We start from the raw sequence: 21,360 nt of genomic DNA, 5'->3' as shown, positions 1-21,360 counted from the left end.
GACTTGGACGTATTGCCTACTACTTCCTACTGTGCAGTTGGCCCCCTCACCCTATCAAGCTACCTGCAAAGCCCGTTGGGGTTTGTGACTCCTGGGCGACCTGTGACCAGGGGAGGTTTTTAGGAGAGGAACGAGTCGTGGTCAGATGTGATGTGTTAAACCACCTGTCAGCGGAGTTGAGGCGGGAGGGAATGGTAACAGATGCCATGATATGCATTCCTTCCAATAACACTTCCTCTTTTTTGAGGGGAAAAAACATGCAAAAAAAAATCAACTCTGGAAGAGTCTGTTCACTTTTGGGTAGTTAGGCCCAGCGTGACTTCCCCCTCCTCTTTCAACACACACACATTCTCTCTTTTGTTTAATTCTACTCCTCAATTAAACAAGTATTTATCGAGCAACCACTCAGCCGGAGCGAGGTGTTCAGGTGGCAGAGGGTGGGGATGGGGATGGGACTCAAAGCGGAAAGCCAGTTGCCAGCAAGCCTGAGATGGTGACATGGCGCCAGCGCGCGTGACCTCTGAGGACAGCACCCCGGGCAGGTTTCTGAGACACACGGTGACCCTACAGCCGTGTTTGGGTGTGCCAGCAGGTGTGTGCCGAGCATGGCGTGTGCACAGGACAGGGGAGGGCACCGGCCAGGAGGTCTTAACACCTTTTGTCCCTGTGGCGCTAACACCCAGCTGCCTTCCCCGGCAGCAGGACCCCTAAGCTCGTCACTAAGAGAGCGGGGTCCATTTCAGCCACGTGCAGAATCCCTACGGCCTTGGGCGGAGCTGAGCAAGAAAGCGGCATCATTTCTATCATGGTTTTGGTAACTGACACATCTTCTGTATCCAGACATCTTGAAGCTGACTCCCCACATCTACCAAGATCAATCAGGGCATCCCTCCCAGCCCTGACAGGCCAGCAGGCTGATCTGATTACAATCAAGGCCTCCACAGCGCCCGTCTTCCAGCTGAGAACCAGGAGACTGCTCATTCGCAGAAAGGACTCGAAGCAGCCCTTCCCTGGCTCACCTGGACCCCACGGTATGACCCATCAGGGGTGTTCTCGCCTCTGGGAGCACAGGGACTGCGCCCCGGCCCTGGAACTAGCAGAGCTGGCGTGAAGCCGGCGCTGGGCTCTGCGGACGCCCCACGGCTCCCAAGACAGACTCGGCAAGTCCGCCCGCGGCCAGCCTGGGCGGCCAGCTGCCTTTGCCCCGGCCCTCTTCCTGGTCACTGGGTGGTGGCGCCTTCCGTGGGGTGGGGGTGAGGCTCCTAGTCATGGATCCACAGCTTAAGGATGTCCCTGAAACTGCAGTGACTCCGAGGAAGCCCCTCAGCAGACAGGTGTTCATGACAACGCAAGAGTTCCAGTGGCATTTCTAGGGCATTGCCTAAGTGCCAGGAGCTATGCCAAGTCTCTCGTGGGCATCATCCCCTGCACTTTGCAGCCAGCCACCCTAGGAGCAGGTGGTCTGCCTCCCAGTCCCGCCAGGCTAGCTGTGGAGCTGCACCTCCAGGGCAGGAGCAGGGGCTTGGTCATCTTTGTGTCCTCTCCCTCTCCCCTCAAACACTGAGCTCAGACACACAAGGGGCAGGATGATGGCCAGGACAAGGGAGAGGCAGGCACACACAGAATTCGAGGAGACACTCCCTCCCGGGTGCCGGCTGTGACAGCCTGAGAGCGAGGCCGCCATCGTGTGCTCCGCCCTCGTCCGGCCCTGGGCAGGGGGCTGGTCAGGCTGACGTGTGGGGGATGCTGCTCCTCTGTTCCGCAGTCCTGTGACTGACCTTCCCCACCCCGCCTCAGTTTCCCCACCTGTGACCTGCGTGAGGCTGTGGAGAAGTCGGATCCTCACACTGCCGGTGGGAAAGCGAAATGGTGCCACCGCTTTGGAGAACAGTTTGGCGATTCCGCCAAGAGTGACGCGCAGAGGCACCGCGTGACCCAGAAATTCCACTCCTCGATGTCTTCTCAAGGGAAATGAAAGCATGTCCATGCGAAGATTGTGCACAAATGTTCGCTGCAGCCTCATTACAACGGCCAAAATGTAGAAGGAACCCAGTGGTCGACTGGTGAATGGGTGAGCAAATGTGGTGTTAGGGGCTGAATTGTGCCCTTCTCGCCCATTCTCATAGAGAAGCCCTGACCCTGGCACCTCAGAATGTAACTGTGTTTGGAAAGAAGGTCTTTCAAGATGTGATCAAGTTCAAATGAAGCTGTTGGATGGGCCCTGATCCAATCTGACTGGTGTCTTCATAAAAGGAAGAAATTTGGACAGAGACACCAGGGATGGGTGTGCAGAGAAAGGACCACGGGAGGACAGAGAGAGATGGTGGTCATCGGTAAGCCAAGAAGAGAGGCCACAGCACAGATCAAACCTGCTGACACCTGGATCTTGGACTTTCAGCCTCCAGAACTGTGAGAAAATAATTTTGTTTAAGCCACGCAGTCTCTGGTAATTTGCTATAGCAGCCCTAGCAGACAAACACATGTGGTACATCATAGCCATACAAATAATACAGGTTCATGCTACAACACGGATGAACCTCCAAAACATTACACTAAGCGAAAGAGGTCAAACATGAAAGACCACGTGGTATATAATGCCTCCTATATGAAATGTCCAGTAAAAGCACATCTATAGAGACAGAAGGTAGACCAGTGGTTGCCTAGGGCTGGGGACAGGAGCTTGAATAGGTGGATGGAAAGTGACTACTAATAACGGGCCCAGAATTTCCTTTGGAGGTGATGGGAAAGTTCTGAAATCAGATGGTGGTGACAGTTGCACAGCTCTGTAAATACAGTAGAAGCCAATGAATTGTACACTTTAAATGGGTGAATTTTAAAGTATGTAAATGACTCCTCAAGCTAATTTTTAAAATGGGGCTGCTAGTACTATGCCACACTTGTCTGGCACAGTTAGTTCCCTACACATCATACTTGGTACTTCTTGTTATGCTTATATAAATATCTGCTGCTCTATCAAAAGTTGCCTACAGTGCCTCAGTGTTCCTTTATGTTTAGGGGACTTTGGGGAAACTCACCTGCACAGTCACTGGTGATTTTGTGTCCCTCAGTAACCCGTCTGCCCACGTGCGACTCCCCATTAGCTACTTCTGGCTGCAGCCTGCCTGAAGTGGAGAGAATCGCTCCGGTGCTGGGTTCCACGGCAGGATGCGGGAGCTCAGGCCCTGCCCTCACTCTCTGCTCGGCAGGTTGCTGTACAAAGGACCTGGGCCACGGTGTGAGGGTGTGTGGGGCCTACGCGCAGTTGACATTCAGTACATTGGAAAAAGCAAAACCTATGCATGAGGAAGCCCTTTGTCAAGCCCTGACTGCACGCCCATTCTTGCTGTTATCCCTGGTGCTGGCTGGTGGCTCGGCCTAGTCCTACTCCATGGGGGAGGAGCCACAGCCCCGGAGCCACAGGTGCATGGAGGGCAGGAGGGGCTAGTGTAGTGTAAGACTGTCGGGTTTCCAGAAACCTTGGACAAGGGACTTCTCTACTCTGTGCTTCCTCGTCTGTTACGGGGGATGGCAGAGTCCCCACATCTCTTAGAAGTGTCATGAACTAACCCACAAAAATGCGCTCAGCCTTGTGCCTATGACGTCACTGAGAGTTAGCGAGGATGCTCATTGCAGTTGTTGCTAAACGCCAAGTGACTGTGGCCTTCCTGAGGGCAGGGACACCGTTTGCCTCCTCTGGCGGGTGCTCAGTGACTGGACAGAAGAAAAGAAGGGGGAAGGGAAGGTACTGGGAGGGAGCTGGCTGGTCAGGGAAGGCACAAGGAAACAGAGGCCTCAAGCTGGACTGTACAGAAGAGGAAAAGCAATACTCTGCCATAACCTTGGGTAAATTCCTTTATCTCTCTGGGCCTCAGTTTCCCCAAACTGGGTGGGTGACCCCTAAAGTTGCTTCCAGCTAGAACATTCCTTGATCCTACTGGTGCACCGAGTTGCTATTATTCTTATTCCCCTGACGTCCCTCTCCGAGGAGTTCAGAAGACATTAGACTTCGTACCAGGAGACCCACAATCCCATTTCTAAAAGTGCAGAAGGCAGGCTGCATCCAATTTCAGCCCTCAGTCTTTGGAATGTCGACCACTGACCCAGGGACTGGTCCCAGGCCATCTCCACGGTGGTTCTGTGTGCCCGAGACCCCTTGCTTTTAAACACGACGGGACTCTTCCAGCTGTCCTGGGCTGTGTGGCGCAGGGAGAAGTCACAGTGCTCAGAGTCAATCTGTAACACACTGTCCCCGAAGGAAAGGAACGGGCCATTCTACTGGACACGCAACCCCAGGGCCTGTGCTCTCTCCTGGCCTGCAGCTGCCATCAGCGCCCCCCCCCCCCAATGTCTGGGCCAAGGGGCAGTCCCTTTTTCCAGCTTCTAGCTGTCAGTCCATGTCTCCACTCCATTCTGCACCCCCGTCCCAAAAGCAAGGACAATCCCCATTCCCGCCAGCACTGATATCCTGGCCTCTCCCTGCCCCCTCTGGGCCACCACCCACCATAAACAACTTGGCTATGACATCCAGCTCTGCCCAAGCTGTGTGCAAATATCTTAAAGGGGCTGTTTCCAAAAAGGCAAGTGCGAATGGAGACGATTCTTAAATACCCTCCTCCCCAGGCCAGGAAGATTGCACGGGGATTCTGGGTACACACAGGGACGGGAGAGCCCGAGATGACTTTTTCGTTAGAGTGACTCAACTCAGTCTTATAGTTTAAGAACAGCGGGGAAGTAATATCAGCTGAAAGGGGTTTTCTGTGTGCTATTTAACTAAATGGCTCTACAGCTGGAGAGAGCCATAGGCAGACCTGTTATGATTCATGGGCTCCCAATTACAATGATCCTCTGTTATTGTATCAAAACAGCAACACAGCCATTCTCCACCCTCCCAAGGCCTGCTCCCTGCACCCCCTCTCCCCATTGGCTGGCAAGGCTGCTGAGCATCCTGAAAGCGCACCCAGATTCTCCTCCGTCTCCAACTTCGCAGTCTGCAGCCCACTGGGATTCCTTCTCCGCTGAGCCAAGGAGAGGGTGGAGAGGTGCAGTGCCCCCTGGGAAAGTTCTGTTAGAGACACCCACAAAGGCTTCAGAGCTGTCTTGGGGCGGGGGTGCTAAGGAGAGCAGGCACAGATTTGGAATTCTCTCCTGTTTTGACTCAAGTCACATACGAACACACGCACACAGGTGTGCACACGCGCGCACACCTCACACCGCTTTAGTAGAAAAGCAATCAGACTGTCCAGAAGCCCGTTCTAAAACTGTCCCTTCTCCCCGCCCTTCCTTGCAGGCTGGGGTGGGCTGGCCACCAGAAGACTTCAGAGAGACCCGGTGACGAATAAGAGCTTTGGAGTCAGAGTGATCTGAGTTTGCATGCTGACTCGGCTACCTTCTGTCTGTGACCTTAAGCACATACCTAACCTCTCTGAACCCTGACTTCTTGTCTTTAAAATGGGCTCTATCCCTGCTCTCTGAGCACTGCTCACGGTTGGCCAGAAGGACACAGTGAAGGGAAGGTGTTTAGCAGAGTGCCCAGTACACAGAGAAGTCCCCCCTTTTCTAAGGTTTCGCTTTTTGCCATTTCAGTTACCCACAGTCAACTGTGGTCCAGAAATATCAAATAGAGCATTCTAGAAATAAGCAGTTCATCAGTTTTTTTGTTTTAGTCCTCACCTGAGGATATTTTCCCATCTATCTCCAGATAGAGTGTGAGGGAGAGAGAGAGAGAGAAACATCCATGTGAGAGAGGCACATTGATCGGTTGCCTCCCACATGACCCCGACCAGGGCCGGGGACCGAACTGCAGCCAGGTACATGCCCTTGAGCGGAATCAAACCCGGGACTCTAGGGTCCGCGGGCCAACGCTCCAACAGCTGAGCCAAGCCGGCCAGGGCAGCTCAGGAGTTTTAAATCGCGTGCTGTCTGAGTAGATGATGATGAAGAGCTCCTGCGGTCCCGCGCGTCTTGCCCCGGATGAGAACCATCCTCTGTCCAGCGAATCCACACTGCATAGCTCCCCGCTCCTTACTCAGTTATCAGATCCACCGTCCGGTACCAAGTCACCCTTATTGTACCTAATCATGCCATATTCACATAACTTTTGTTACAGTCTAGTTATAATTGTTCCATTTTATTGTTGGTTATTGTTGGTAACCTCTTCCTGTGCCTGAGTTAGAAATTAAACTTTATCACAGGTATGTACGTATAGGAGAAGAAACAGCAGGTGTAGGGTTCTCTGCTATCCGCGGTTTCAGGTATCTCCTGGGGGTCCTGGAATGCATTCTCTGTGGATAAGGGGGGACTACTGTAGTAGGTATTCAGTTTTGGGGAGCTGTTGCTGTTCTTAAGATGACAAATACTGTGTTTTTGCGGTGTGTCTGTGTGTGTAGGGAGCTCTGTCTCACCAGCCAGAGTGGACAAGGCTGGGGGGCGGTCAAGACGGCCATGGGGAGCACAAATGTCAGCCCCTGTGAGCAGTGCTTTTCTTGACTCTTTCTGCAACACTGACTTAAACCGTCACGTCTGCACAGCCCATGCATGCCTGCATGCGCTCCTCCTTAATTTAGACTCCTGGTTTCCTCCGTTGTCTGCAGCTGTTTTCGAGCCCAGAAGCTGCAGCTGCAGGCATCTAACCCGGCCAACGAGAACCTGTAGTCCAGGAATTCCACTCACCTCTCCCACCCTCTCCACCCCTGGACAGCAGACCCCTTTCTCTCCCACGGTCTGTCCTGGGCCCCCACAGGGAGGCTTCTCTCCTAAAGGAAGTAACTCCATTCGGCCACTCTCTGAAGGCCCGGGGATACATGAATTCACTCCCCACACTGAACATGACAGCAAATGGTTCCCAGGCTTCAGCTGGTTTTCCCCTGCAAAGGAAACCCCACATGGCTTTAAACCCAGGAAGGTGAACCCAGCATGGACATCCCACCTTCCCACCCCCAAACCAGGCCTCTGCACCCCTACAACATACCACAGACCTCGTACACCAAAGTGAATGCCTGGGTCACACTCCTTAATATCGACCCCCCACAGATCAATAGCACAAGCATTTCATTCACTGCAGATTCTAGGTGTTAAACACCATCGCAGCAACACTGTGTGTAATAAGATTTAATCTCCAGTAAGCGCTTCTGGTACTAGGGGACTGGAGGTGGCGCAGAAAGAGGGAGACAGATGTGCGAATTGGGGCTTTTCACAGGTAGATTGTCCACCTGGGGGTAAAGACAGGTGTCAGCGAGAAAAGGGGTTCTGGCCCTGGTCTCTATTCCATTTCAAAGTTTGGGGAGAAAGTGCTTTGCTGTTGCCAGGACTGTTTTTCCCTTGGGGGTCTGTTACAAACATACACGTGCACACACGCACTCACACCCTTGCTCGTCAACCCTCTTCAGTGCATGACGACAAGCTTAAGAACAGGAAACAGACTGTGGGTGGATGTTCTTAAAATCACAACCTGTTCGATGTAGGGTGGGTGCCTCAGAGAAGGGTGGAGGAAGGGAATGGGGAGGGAATTTTCTCTTGCAGTTAAAAATGAAACTAGCTTGTCAATACGAAGAACAATGTCCATTTGTCTGTCTACCACAGGCAGAAGTCACAGCCAAGCATCCTTTCCGAACTGTTTGGATTTGACCATGACACAGCACAGGGTCTCCCGGCGACGGTCCAGGAGAGAGCCTGTGCGCGTGGCGGAGGACGCAGGAGAATGGCAATGAGATGGGGACAGTCTGGCTCTCGGAATCAGGGGTAAAATCCACGCATGTTAATTACTTGGCACCTCCAGGATGTTACCATAAAGTCACATGCTAGAGGTGGCAGTGATGACGTGGTGGTGATGGTGATAACAGGTAACATTTATGAGCACAATCTGTGTGTTAGGTGTTTGCTAAGCCCTTCTATAAATGTCTTCTCGAGCTTCACAACAACCCATAAGGCAGCGAGCTACTAGAATGATCTCCATTTCTGAGGGGTGAGGAAACTGAGGTTTAAAGAAGTAGTAGCCCAAAGTCATAAAGCGGATCCATTGAGCAGAGAATCAGGGATACGGGTTCTTGCTGGAGGGATCCAGCGTGGGAAACCTAATGGCGGTGCCTCTGAGACCCTGCATCTGAGGCAAAGGTAGGAGTCATGACCAAGGTCATTGTGCTCAAGAGTGGTGGAGTGGCAGGTGGGGCTCAGGAGCCCGGGAGTCAGGAGAACGTCTAAGGTTTTCAGTCCCACTGACTGAATGATTACGAAAGGAGAGCTAGTTACCTCCTGGTAATGGCTGACTAACATCGGGTTAATTTTGGATTCTTATTGGCAGGACCTAAGAGAAAACCTTCCCATCATCCCTTACTTTCTTGTTATGTGCTGTCTTCTTTTTGCCTCGAGGCAGAACTGGTACCCTGGTCTGAAACCTTCCAGAACTCATTTTAGTTCAAATAAGAACCAATCTGATTTGTCCCCACAAGACACACTGCTATCAGTCTCCCCTTCCTAAAACACATGACACTCCCTCCTCAGCAACCTGCCATGGCTCCCCAGTACCCCCAACTTTCCCTGCATCCCCTCTCCACTCCCCAGAATACACACAGGTCCCAGGGTGCAGTTTTCCTCTTGAATGCCTTTCCTTCTCATCTTAGGTCACACACACTTTATCTGGCAACTCAACAGCTGTTCATTCACTCCCTCCACCTTACAGGTTGAACCCCTATTTGTTCATGGCAGCAAAGTGTCTAACTAAAAATATTTGCCCCTCCCTGGTGGGTTTGGGAGACCGCACAGCAGTGAGCTAAGTTGTGGTCAGTGAGCTAAGGACAGAAGTCCCTCAGAGACGTGTTCCTTCCCGCACACAACAGTACAGCCATACTAGAGAAACACTCTTTGTGCCTCACTCATCCTACTTTCTCTTTCCTGGAATGCAGATGTGGGGCCTGGAGATACAGCAGCCACCTTCCCACCAGGAGGCCACAGACCTGGGGCCAATGGTCTACACTCTCAGGATGGCAGAGTGGAGAGGCAGAGCCTGGGCTCCCATTGCCACAGCTGAGGCCTTGTTCCACCCACCCTTCTTGTTGTCTGACACAAAAGAGCCCCCATCTGGTGAAGGCAGTGGTGGTCAGGGTGTGTGTTGCCAGCAACTGAAAGCAGCGATGTCTGATACACCTCCGGACACGATTCCTCCTCATTCATGGGTCAGCTCAGATGCGACCACCCTCAGCTCTCCCCCATGGTTCTCTCCCTCCCAGCTGAATAATCGCGCCCTCTATTGTGCTTCCAGGTAGTTACTTTTCGCAGTTACAGCACTTATGTCATCCTGCTGGGCGTGGCCTGATGAGCGTCCCCTTGCCGGTCTGCTCCAGTTCCTGGGAGTGGGGGGTTCCGTCTCACCAGCACCCCATGTGCGCGGCAGTGCACCGCACTGGGACGCGAGGGGCACGTGGCGCCCCACTTACTAGCTGTTCGGTCTTGGGCCCTAAGTTAGACAACCTCCCTGTGTCTTGGCTTCCTCATCTATGAAAAGGAGAGAATGAGAGTACTTATCTCACAGAACTGCCACAAAGACAAAACAGTCTAATCATACTTAAAATGGCTCCTGGCATATAAAAATGCTTAATGACTCCAGGCTCTTATTAGTGTGAGGAATATTATAGTTGCTGAAGGGACAAAGACATCAACACATAGTTGGTAAATAAGTGAACAATGGAATGAAACTCAGGAAGATTCCCTTGAGTCTGGACCACAGGGCAGTGGTCACTGCTCCCTCTTTCCTGCCTGCACCTTTCATTGTAACTAGGTCTTCCCATCCCCAAGGAGCTGCCATAATGGAGTGTTCAAAGCACAAAGGTAAGGCCAGTCTCCAAATGCTGCTTTTTTCCTGTGCAGCTTTGGGCAAATTTCTTCACCTCTCTGAGCCTCAGTTTCTTCAGCTGTAAACTGGGGGTAACAACAGTACTGATCTCATAGGGTTACAGTGAGAATGGAATGATCAAGCGGGTACAATATACAGCACTGTGCCAGGCATACTGCAACAGTAAGTGTCAGCAACAGTTATCAAACACTGTCATTATTCTTTCTGTCAAATTCCCAACATCCCCCCGAATCATGTGGCCCTGATGTGGATGAGACACTTGGGGTGGAGTCACCTTCCAGCCCCACCGGGGGCATGTCAAGATGCAATGCATTCTTAAGTGCCAACAAACAGCTATGTCATTTTGATCTTTTCCTTTAAATGGGATTATTTAATATACAGCAGGTGCTCGAATGATGTCACTTCGTTATAGTGTTGATGAGTAAAAAAAGAAAAAAAAAATCAATTCCCAGCCCGGGCCACTGTCTGTGTGGAGCATGCATCTTTATGAGCCCCCCCCCCCATCCCAGAGATGTGCATGTTGGGAGAACTGGTGTGTCTAAATTGTGCCAGTCTGAGTGTGTGGCCTGGGATGAAAAGGGTGGGTTTGCTCCTTAACACCCCGAGCTGCCAGGACAGGCTACAGCCACCTGGGACCCTGAACTGGAATAGGTGAGTTGCATTATTTTCCTTATTTTTACTAGTCTTTCTTAAATGAATGTAGAGCTCACATTTATTTCTATGTTTAATATTAGAAGTACTTTGGGTCCTTATTTAGAAATTTGATGAGGGTTTTGTGATCACAAATAGGCTGTCAGCACTTACCTCTTTATGTCAATCAGCCTAGGGTCAAATTGGTTTCCTTAGAAGTCATTTCGATTAAAGTCGAAGTTGCCACAAACCTATTGACGAGGTCAAGTGAGGACTTACTGTATCTGATTTACCTTCAAAGCTTGGCCACTGAATTTTCGCCTTAAGAACTAGCTGTTAACTTCAGGTGGGCCCTCAGTTAACGCGAAACTTGGCTAGAAGGTACGGTGCACAAGAGAACAATCAAGGAGCAGAGCTTGTAAACAGCAATGACGTTCCCACAGTTCACAGGTCCAGTTATTGTCAGTGACACATTTCACTCTTACTTGTAGAATGTTTCCCCCTTGGCCTTAAAAGAAGACGTGTATACAGCTTTCTATAACTTTCCCTTTAAACTTAAATCAAGCCCTTATGTTAGACCCATTCAAGCACTTGACAGCTCCATTAATTTATTTTTACTATTAAACATGCCATTTTACAAGCTATTTATTCCACTTGGTTGTCATCCAAATGCTTTTTGACATTACTGCCCTGGGACTGAACTGCTTCAACTCAGAGCCCGCCTAGATAGAAAGTCACTGTTTGAAATCTTGAAGAGCTCTCAGGACCTCGCTCCCTTCACTTTACCAGGCATTAATTTCTGCTCTCTATAAAGGGCTGTGAATGTACCTGTATTTCTGTATCTCTGTGTGTTTTAAGAGGGTAATTGTAGGAGGTCTGAGTGAGCCAAAGGATGAAGGGGAGGGATTCTTGCCTCCCAAATCCTGCCCAACAAGGCCTGACTCAGACCTGGGGAGATGCTACCTTGGAGAGAGAAGGTGATCATCAAGAGATCAGGTAGGGGAAGAACTCTCAGGCCTGAAAAGACAGTGATCCTGGGACGCAAGCTGAGCATCCACTCTTTCAAATGGGAAGGGTTCAGAGAGAGTCATTATTTCCCCACCTACCTCCTCCCCACCGCCCGGACAAACAAAAGACCAGCGCAAAACAGCTGAAGGCAGAGACCCCCACTGGCTTGGCAGCCCATCAATCAGGAGGAAGTCTGAGCAAATCACAACTTGGCTTCCCCCAAGTTTTCTCCCCAGACGAACAAACCACCCTCCTCCGCGCCTCCTCTGCCTCGGAGCACTGCACAGCTACGAGGCCAAGGGGACCATCCTGTGATGCTCACTGCTTTCCAACTTTCCGCCCATCTTCGTCTCTGCAGCCTCCTGCAAAGCGGCTGGGGAAAGGGCAAGTTTGCAAAGGCGAGGCTACCAAGTCCTGAGAAAGCCACAAAGAAGCTGCCACACCAACAAAGATTAACCTCTCGTGGGGCAGACGCAGAGCGCCAGCTGCCGTTCCGGGGACGAACGTGGGCTGGGGCTGGCAGAGGCGTGCTGCGGGCGTGGGCCAGCCTGCGGCGGACAGCCCGGCCGGGGACCCCGCGGTCTCCACAGCCCCTCCCCACGCGGGCGCCCCGGCACCTGAGCGGGGCGTGGGGACAGCGCCGCGCTCTGGCCCTGCCCGCGGCAGGTAGCTCGGGCGCCCGCCTGCGCCGCGCGCCCGCTGCCTGCAGCCACCAGGAGCGACGAGAGAGCAGAGGCAGCCTCAACCCACGGCGTCATGCTTCCTGCCACCACATTACGGCGAATCGTCACCAGGCGAGGGGAGAAGAGGGGAGAGCGGGGGAGGGAGGGGAGCAACACACGCAGCCCCCCGCCTGCCCAAACCCGCCGAGACGGGGCCACGTCCCGCTGGAGTCCCCGCGGGACCTGCCCCGTTTGCACAAAGCGCCGCAGTTGGGCCAAGAAGGAAGGGAGCCGGCCACGAAATAAATAAATAAATAAAAACAGAGTCGGGTCTACGTAACGCCCTGTCGAAAGCGGACGCCATATTTTTTTGTGGCTTATGTCGACATAGGGAAACGTAGACATGTTTTTCCTCCTCCTCCTCCTCTCGGGCTGGCTCCCATTTATCCAAACTTGTAATCAAAACTCTTAAAAATAATCTCTCCCCCACCCCGGATCTTCTTATCTCCTCTCACCCGCAAAAAAGAGCCTGCACCCCCCCTGTCCGCACCCCCCTTCCGATCACGAACCTGGCCAAGTCCCATTAACAACACATTTTCGGGAGCCGCGGCGGCGGCGGCGGCGGCGGTGGGAAAGTTGGGCTGGAGTGGCCGGCGCCGGGCGTGCGGGGCTCGGGGCTGGCGGCGCCGGGCGGGGGCTGCAGGGCGCCGAGGCGAAGTTTCTTACCTGTGCCGGGGCTGGGAACGCGGGGACCCGGGCTGGGAACGCGGAGACGCGGCACGGGCGTTCCAAAATGGAACTCTGCTGGCTGCCCCCACCCACTCCCCACTCCCCACCGGGCGCCCGGCTCGGGCTCCGTGGGAAAGAGGGGGAAAGCCAGCCCGCCAGACGGACAGACAGAAAAAGCCCTCGTACGGAGAACAGTGGCCAAAATTTTTAAAAGAAAAAAAAAAAAAGAAGGAAAAAAAAAAGGGGAAAAAAAATGTCTCGATCAGTGGGGAATCTACGCCAAAACCCACATGATCTGTAACGTCAGCATGCGTATTTGCATACGATACCACCACCCGAGCTGCCACCCGGGCTCGGGTTCCGCAGAAAGTTACAAAGTGAAATTCAGCCCCCTCCCGAGACGCCGGCGAAATATCATTTTCATGCGGAAACTGGGGTGTTGGGGGGAGACGCTAGCCCTAGAGGCGCTGGGTCCTAGCCAAGGTGGGGGGGGGGCAGTAAATTAACTTAAAAGTCAGAGCCCAGTAACGGAGTCAGTGGAATTTCTGCGAGGGGAGGAGGAGGAGGCGCGAGCGAGATCATTGAATATTAAGCACGACCCGACGCGGCGGCTGAACGAACCCTCCCGGTGCAATACTCATATTCTTTATGAAAAGTTCAAGGTGTCACTGATGAGCTCAACAAACTGTTGATCCCGACCACGTGGAGTGGCAGACTGAAGGATCGTGGGGCGCGGTGCTCGCCCTAAGCCCGCGGCACCCGGGGACCCCGCGTCCCTCCCGCAGCGCGAGGGGCAGCGGAGGGGCAGCGCGAGGGTGGGGCCGCCAAGCGCCCGGGGCGCTGCCCGCGCCTTCTCTCGTCTTTGGGTTCAGGGAGGGGGGAAAACATTAAAAAAAAAAAAAAAAAGCGAGACACATTTTACTCCTGGAATAGTAATGAGAGGGCTTAGTTAGGGTAGGGAGGCTAAAGCCTCCAGTTTATATAACGACTTGAAATTAGGTGACTTTTGTTGGGGAGATTCGAGATTTCCTCTTGCGCCAGGTCTGAGGTCGGTAAAAGATCCTCCAACTTTTCCCCCTTAAGAGCCAATAAACAAACAGACGCCCTGGGAACTGACTTCAACTCTTGCGGGGCCGGCGTTTGCTGGGATTCTGACTCAGAGAAATGCACACCCCTGCGGCGCTCGCAGGCAAGTCCCTGGGAAGCGAGGCGGTTCACTTTCAGACCCGGGACTCAGGCGTTCCCAGTGGGAGGACATCCCTAACCGCCGCCGCCCCCTGGCTCCCCGCTGGCGTTTTAGAGCACAGGCGGGCGGGGAGCTCACAGCCTGTCGCCTGCGGCTTCGGGAATGCGAACTTGCGTTTGGGGCGCGGCGCTCCTGCAACGGTGCTCGGCCGAGGAGCTCTAAGGGGTTAGGGATCCAGGGGACGCTTGGGAATGAATCTCACCGGGCAACCTGTCGGCGCGGTTCGGTAACTGCCGCCATGGACAGGTTTCCCCTCCGTGGGCATCTCGACGCGGCAGCTTCTCCCCACCGTGAGCTGGGAGCGAGCGCGCAGGAGCCGAGCGAGGTGGAGGGGATGCTGTCTGGGGTCTGATTTTGACACTCTGAGCGCAGCGAGAAAACAAAAGGAACCTGGGACGCGGAGGCTCTGCGGCGTCCCCGCCTGCCCCGAGGACCAGCAGGCGCGGAGCAGCGGGGCTTCGCGGCCAGCCTCTGCTCCGGGGAATTAGAACGAACTCTAGCGGCGGTTTGCGACTCGGCTCTGGACGCGAGGGCAGCAACAGGTGGCCCTGTGCCGCGGAGTGGTGGGAGGCGAGGGCAGAGACTGGGGTGGGGACAGCTCGCCCTGGGGGCTGATTGCGTGGCCAACGCACTGGGTGACTTTTTGACCTTTTTCCCGTTTCCTAGGATGGGGAGAAGAAACTAGCTAAAAGGATTTTTCCCTTCTAAAGTTTCCCCTAGGGCGCCAATTTCTGTAACACAACCCCTTGGGTCCCCAGAGATTTTTACAATAAAAATAGAAATAGCTCACATGCAAAACTTTGTTATTGTCCTGCACCTGTTTGTTCAGTTATTGCTGATGCCGAGTCGGTTGGCTTTTTCATGACACATAAAGCAAGGACCTAGGCTGGGAGGGGGGTCATGAGTGATGCTTGTACACCTGAGGCGAACTCCCAGGTTTAAAGGATGCGGTTAAGAACTTCATTGATGACTGGGATCCGGATCGCGCCGCATCTTTCTCAAACTCATTTGATACCCATTGTTTAGGATCCTCATCTACTTGCCATCAACATCAGAATTTAGGGATGCTGGTTCCCCCCATCTTCCCTCGAGGGTGTGCCAGGAGAGTAAAAGAAAAAAAAGTTTGCATCGCCCCCCCCAACTTTAATATTCTTATTTTGCTTACGCTTGACTCTTTCAGGTCTCACTCTTACCCTTACTTTTGACTCAGGTCATTCCGCCACTTTCCTGCTCCTTTAAAAATAAGTGTAGTTCTCAGTTTGTTTCCATGGAAATATTAAAATCTGGAGGAAGCTATTCCTATTTTGAAGCTGCACCTCCTTTTGATGGTCAATCACTTAGGAGGGTGTCTGCAAGCCATGGTTCCTTCACCCCACCCGGTTCCACCTGCTTCTGGCTGGATAACAGACGCATAGGGTGAGAAGGGCCAGGGTGTAGCCAAGCAGGGTAAATCCTCTGGACTGTCTGCAGCATCTCCGTGTCTTCAAGGCACTTGGATCTCATGGACATTGTGGAGGTTTCTGATGGGCTGCAGTGTCCTTAGCGTGGACTGAACTTTCACTGTATAAACAAACAGCAGGGAATGAAACGAGGGTGACTTTTACATTAAGTAAAGGTTTAATTCTAGTTTCATTTAGGAGTAGGCAGACCCTTATCTGCTATGATTCAAGAGCTTTGGAATCAATAATTACAAGAGTAATGGTTATTGAGTGCTTTCTATGCCTATGCCAGTTGCTACTTAATCTTTTCAACAACCATATCAATCAGTGATTCTTAACTTTTTTTTTGTCTTCCGTCTTCTTTAAATTTTTAAAATTATTGATGACCGCAAATAGCTTTTGTTTATGTGGGAGAAATATATAGCTATAGATAGAAATGAACCATATTAGATATTAAATTGGAGAAAAATGAAAACATAGGAAGTTACAAATACGCTTTTCATTAGCCATTAGAGCAATATCACTGTTACACGTCACAGAGCCCCTGGAAAACTCTTGTGTACTTGTGAGAGAATGAGAGTGAAAAGGGCAAGTAAAATTTTAGCACTCTTAGGAACATAGTTTTGACCTTGACTCCCTGAAAGGGTCTTGGGGCCCCCAGAGTCTCGGATCACATTTTGAGAAACACTGTTAAATATGTTATATTATTATACCCATTTTTCAGGCAAGGGAACCAAGGTTCAGAGAAATATGGTCACTTGCCCCAGGCAAGTGGAGAAAACAAGGATTTAAACCTGGTCCATTGGAGCCCAGAGCCAGAGTTCTTAATGATTGTAAATTCCACCTTTAGTTGACAACCTAAGCTCCACCCCCAAACTAGAATAGCCTCTAGTGCTTCCCAAGGCTACTTTTATTAACAAATCATGTTTTGAGGCCCTACCAGGTGCCAGCTTTTCAGATGTGTTATCTTGTGAAATCCTTAAACTGCCTATCCTGTGGGTATCGTTTCTACCCATTTTACAGATGACAAAAACTGCAGTTCAGAGAGGTTAAGATGTTTCTCCAAACTCACTCAGCCAAAAACTAACAGAGCCTGGTTTCAAGTCTTTGGTGGCTTCGAAACCAATGAAGGACATGAATCTATCATGGTTCTTTTCTTGTCTTTCTTTCTTTCTTTTTTTTTTCTTTTGTGGTATGCGCCCCTAGCAGAAACCGAACCTGGGACTTTCTGGTCCGCAGGCCGATGCTCAACCGCTGAGCCAAACTGGCCAGGGCTATCATGGTTCTTTATAGAGGCCCAGGAAGGAGAGAGCAGCTCTTTTTATAATTTGGTGAGAACGAGGCCTGGCTGGGAAATCTTGAAGATTTTGAAATGGCAAGAGCAGCAGAAGAAAAAACAAACCAATCAACAGCATTAGCATTGAGGAGACCCTCATCTAATGACAACAAATCCACCCTGGCTTGTAAACTCAAAGCATTGCTGGTGGGTGCAGCAAAGATTTGGAATTGAGATGCGAATTGCAGGGTCATCCCTCCCACCTATCTGATTCTGGCACAGGCATGCTAGATAAGTATTTTTTGAATGAAGTAAAAGAAAACACAAAATACAGAGAAACAACCAAGAAAAGGAAAGCAATTATCAGCAGTCCAAACAGCTACTGGTGGCAATTTTGGTATATATCCTTCCATATGTTCAGTTATTTAATTTTTTCATTATAAGACTCTTAAGAGAAATGCCAATGATTACATGTCAATTTACAAACTGTAGCATGGACCAGACACTACTTATAACAAAGCGAGACAGAGTGTGACCTTTTGGAACATTCAGATGGCTTTCCTGAATACCTACAAGTGGGAGGGAAAACGGAAACACACTAGACATGCTGTTCCCTTGCATGCCTGCATCTCCTCGCCCTGTGGTTTGATATAAAATGTCTCATGAGATGAAATCCCATGGCATTGGTAGGGTGGGAGCTGGGACTTGCTGTTTTCAACTTTATAGCAGGAGCTTGACTTAGCACCAGCTTGAATCTGCTTGGAGTGGAGAACTGACCCTTTACAAAATGGGGAAAGCTCAGAGCTTAGTATTGATTTGCTTTGCTGGTCTGGTTTGATCCTTGCATCATCCCTGGAAGATGCACAGAATGGGTACTCTTATTCCCATTGTACAGAGGAGGTGTCTGAAGCTTATAAAGATTATAGGAATTAGTTCAAGTTCACAGACTAAATTCAGAACCACGATTTAAACCCAAGTCTTGTAACTGCAAAGCCTGTGGCTACTTCTATGCCCCTTCTTCACCACTTGCTTTTGTACCAAAAGGGGACCAAACATGGCCACGATCAACACTGACCCTTATTTTTGCAGAACCCCGAAGAATTATCAGCCAACATGGCCTTTTTATCGTAAACTCTCTCTACATGTACATATCTTAATGTATTTGTCTCTCCACTACTATGTGAGGTTCCTGCAGGCAGGTACTTTGTTTAGTTCACTGCTATATCCCATACTTAAACCAGCCTGGTGTATCATAGGTGCACAATAAGTAAGTAATTGTGAATGAATGAGTGAATGAATGAATTGTATTTATTGTTAGGGCTCATCCAGCAACAGGGAGTCAATGCTGCTCAAGAGTATGTACATCTTCTGTTTGCCTAGAATGATTTTAGCTCAGTGCTACATTTCCTGGGGTCAAGGATTTTGTTTCTGTGGAACATGGACTTTGTGTCTGGTGAGGAAATACATAGGCAGTCAGCCTTGTCTGGATTCCCAGCATGAGAAATAATACCTCTGCATTGGTCCTTAGGCATCTGTTATTCCAAGTAGCTCATTTTACAGGTGAGGAAACTGAGGCTCTCAGTTAGTGGCAGTGCCAGCACCACAACCCGAGTCCCCCAACTTCTGGCTTATCTGAGTTCCCCTACAGATTTGCTTGTAAAGCAAAGCCTCAAGCCCGCCAGAGAGAAAGAGATGTGCCATCAATCAATGCGTGAAAGAGCTAAGAGAGATCTTCCAACCTAGTATTCTGGGGAAAAGGCTTAGGAGGAGGGGGCAGGAAGCTCCTGTTGCAAAGGTGTGGTAGGGGACAGATGGCAGGACAGGGTCATATGTGCCCATGAATTTGTGTTTAAAGTGGGTATAATAATGCTTTCTGGCTTCCTTCATAAGATTTTATGAGCCTCTGATGAAGCAACACGTATGAATGCGCCTCCTCATTCTTGGTAGTGGATTTATATATGTGCCAGGATGTATACATTAATCTATGCTATAGAGGCCCTGGAGTTTGAATTCCAGCTATAGCACTCACTTAACTTCTCTGAACTTGAGCATCCTTATCTCTGAATACTAGATGGGGATACGGGTAATACCTGTCTCCCAGGGACATTGAGATAATTCATGTGAAGTATTGAGCTTTAGTGCTTGACCCACTGTGAGTGCTCAGTAAATGTTACCTGTTATTATCATTTCTCATATGAAAATAATACATATTCATTGATGACAATTTAAAAAATTCACATACATAAAACATATCTGTTGAAGGAATGCATAAGCAAAAATAAATACATAAGATAAGTAGATATCACTCAATTTTGCTCCCCAAAAGGAAGCACTGTGAATGTTTTGCTATACATGTGCCTATGTTAAATTTAAAAAATTGTCTACTTTTTTTCCACATGCTGTTCTAGGGCCTGGGATACAGAGCTTACATTAGATCAAGATAATAAGTAAATATATACACATCATACTCCTTTATAGTCTTTTGTTGCTTCCCGGTTCTTTAGGATAGCATGGATCATTTTGCACAAACTGGTTCCAACCAACTTTTTATTTTATTTTATTTTTTTATTCCTCACCCAAGGATATTTTTCCATTTATCATTAGATAGAATGGGAGGGAGGAAGGGAGAGAGAAACAAAGTGATAGAGCCACATCGACTGGTTGCTTCCTGCATGACCCCAATCAGGGCTGGGGACGAACCACAACCGAGGTGCGTGCCCTAGACTGGAATCGAACCTGTGATTCATTGGTCCGCGTGGGCCAACGCTCTAACTGCTGAGCCAAACTGGCCAGGCCTCAACCAACTTTTCCAGCCTCTTATAACCTTATCCTCTAAGTTCCAGCATCCCTGGATTACTTGTTACTCCCTAAATTTGCTATGGTCTTTCCAACTTTGTAAATGGTCTAATCTAATCCTATGAGCCCTTTATAAGCAGGCAGATTTTTCTGGCTAGTTGAAAAAGAAGTCAGAGACATTTAAAGAGTGAGAAATTTTATACAAGAGAGATTGTTACTGCAATGGAGGGGTCACGTGGCCAGGACCCGAGAGTCACCTGTAGAAGCTGAGAGCTGTCCCTGGCTAACAGTTAACAAGACAATGAGGACCACAGTCCTACAACTATAAGGAATCGAATTCTGCCAATAACCACAGAGTTTAGAAGGGTACCCTGAGACCCAGACCAGGACAGCACCTCTGGATGACATTTTGATTTTGTCAATGAGACCTTGAGCAGAAAATTTAGTTCACCATTGTGCCGTGTCTAGACTTTCAACTACAAATTGTGCAATGATGCACTAATGTTGTTCTATGACGCTCAGTTTATGGTAATGTCTTACACAACAATAGAAGACTGATAAAGGATAGATGCTGAGTAAATGTTTGCTGAATGAATAAATGAATGGAAGCACACATTATTTGGTGGTCATAAATGATATTTGAGGGGAATGCCTTTCTCCTCTCCTGGTTTCCATGAAAATATGTTTCCTGTAAGGATGCTTCTGCCTCTCTCTGCCTCTGGAAATGTTGGGCTCAGCTGCACGCCTCCTCTCATGGGACACTTCTGAGATTCTGAGTCTCCTTTGTTCTGGTCTTAGCTCCCCAGTTCCTATGATTTTGCATCAAGAATCTTATATAAATGGAATCATGTCATACCTGACCTTTTAGTGTTTTCCACTGAGAATAAATCTCTGGCAATTCATCCAGGTGGTTGCAGGTATCATAGTTTATTTTTGTTCCTGAGTAGTGTTCTTCGATGTGGAGGTACTAGTTTGTTTAATCATTTCCATGTTGAAGAACACCTGGGTCTTTCCCAGTGTCTGGCTATGGTGACTAAAGATGCTATAAACATTTGTGTACAGGTTTTCATGTGAACCTAAAACTTTATCTGGGATAAATGCCCAGGAGTGCACTTGCTGGGTCATATGATCAGTGTATTTTTAGTTTTATAAAAAACTGTCAAACGGCCCTGGCCGGTTTGGCTCAGCGGTTAGAGCATCGGCCTGGTGTCCCGAGAGACCCGGGTTCGGTTCCCGCTAAGGGCACGTACCTCGGTTGCGGTTTGTCCCCGGCCCTGGTCGGTCGTGTGGGTGGCAGCCACTCGATGTGTCCCTTTCACATCGATGTTTCTCTCTCTCTCTCTCTTCCTCGCTCTCCCTCCCACTCTACCTGAACAAAAAATGTCCTCGGGCGAGGATAAAAAACAACAACAACAACAACAAAAACAAACAAAAAAACCCTGTCAAACGGTTTTCTCGAATGGTTGTATCACTTTATATTTCCACCAGCAATGCACGAGTGATCCAGTTTTTCTGCATCCTTGTCGGCATTGGGTGTATAAGTATTTTTCATTTTAGTGTTTCTGATATGTGTTATGATATTTCATTGTGGCTTTAATTTGCATTTCCCTAGTGGCTAATGATGTTCAACATCTTTTGATGTGCTTATTTGCCATCTGTAGCTCCTCTTTGGTGAAATGTCTCATCAGGTCTCTTGCCCATTTTCTAATTGGATTGTTTGCTTTCATACT

The 21,360-nt window shown here is 49.9% G+C and overlaps 1 protein-coding gene across 1 annotated transcript in view; it reads right to left on the bottom strand.

The window, feature by feature from the left end:
• The window catches only part of ZHX2 (zinc fingers and homeoboxes 2), a 143,289-nt gene extending 130,229 nt beyond the window's left edge, over positions 1 to 13,060 (bottom strand). The window contains exon 1 of the mRNA XM_036263945.1: positions 12,871 to 13,060. The gene's annotated coding sequence lies outside the window, so the exon portion shown is untranslated. The remainder of the gene's footprint in view (positions 1 to 12,870) is intronic.
• Positions 13,061 to 21,360: the final 8,300 nt, after the last annotated feature.

This window comes from Molossus molossus, unplaced genomic scaffold (assembly GCF_014108415.1).
Source record: "Molossus molossus isolate mMolMol1 unplaced genomic scaffold, mMolMol1.p scaffold_m16_p_16, whole genome shotgun sequence".
NCBI lineage: Eukaryota > Metazoa > Chordata > Mammalia > Chiroptera > Molossidae > Molossus > Molossus molossus.
The sequence above is the reverse complement of the archived record's forward strand: the minus strand, read 5'-3'. Positions and strand labels throughout refer to the sequence as shown.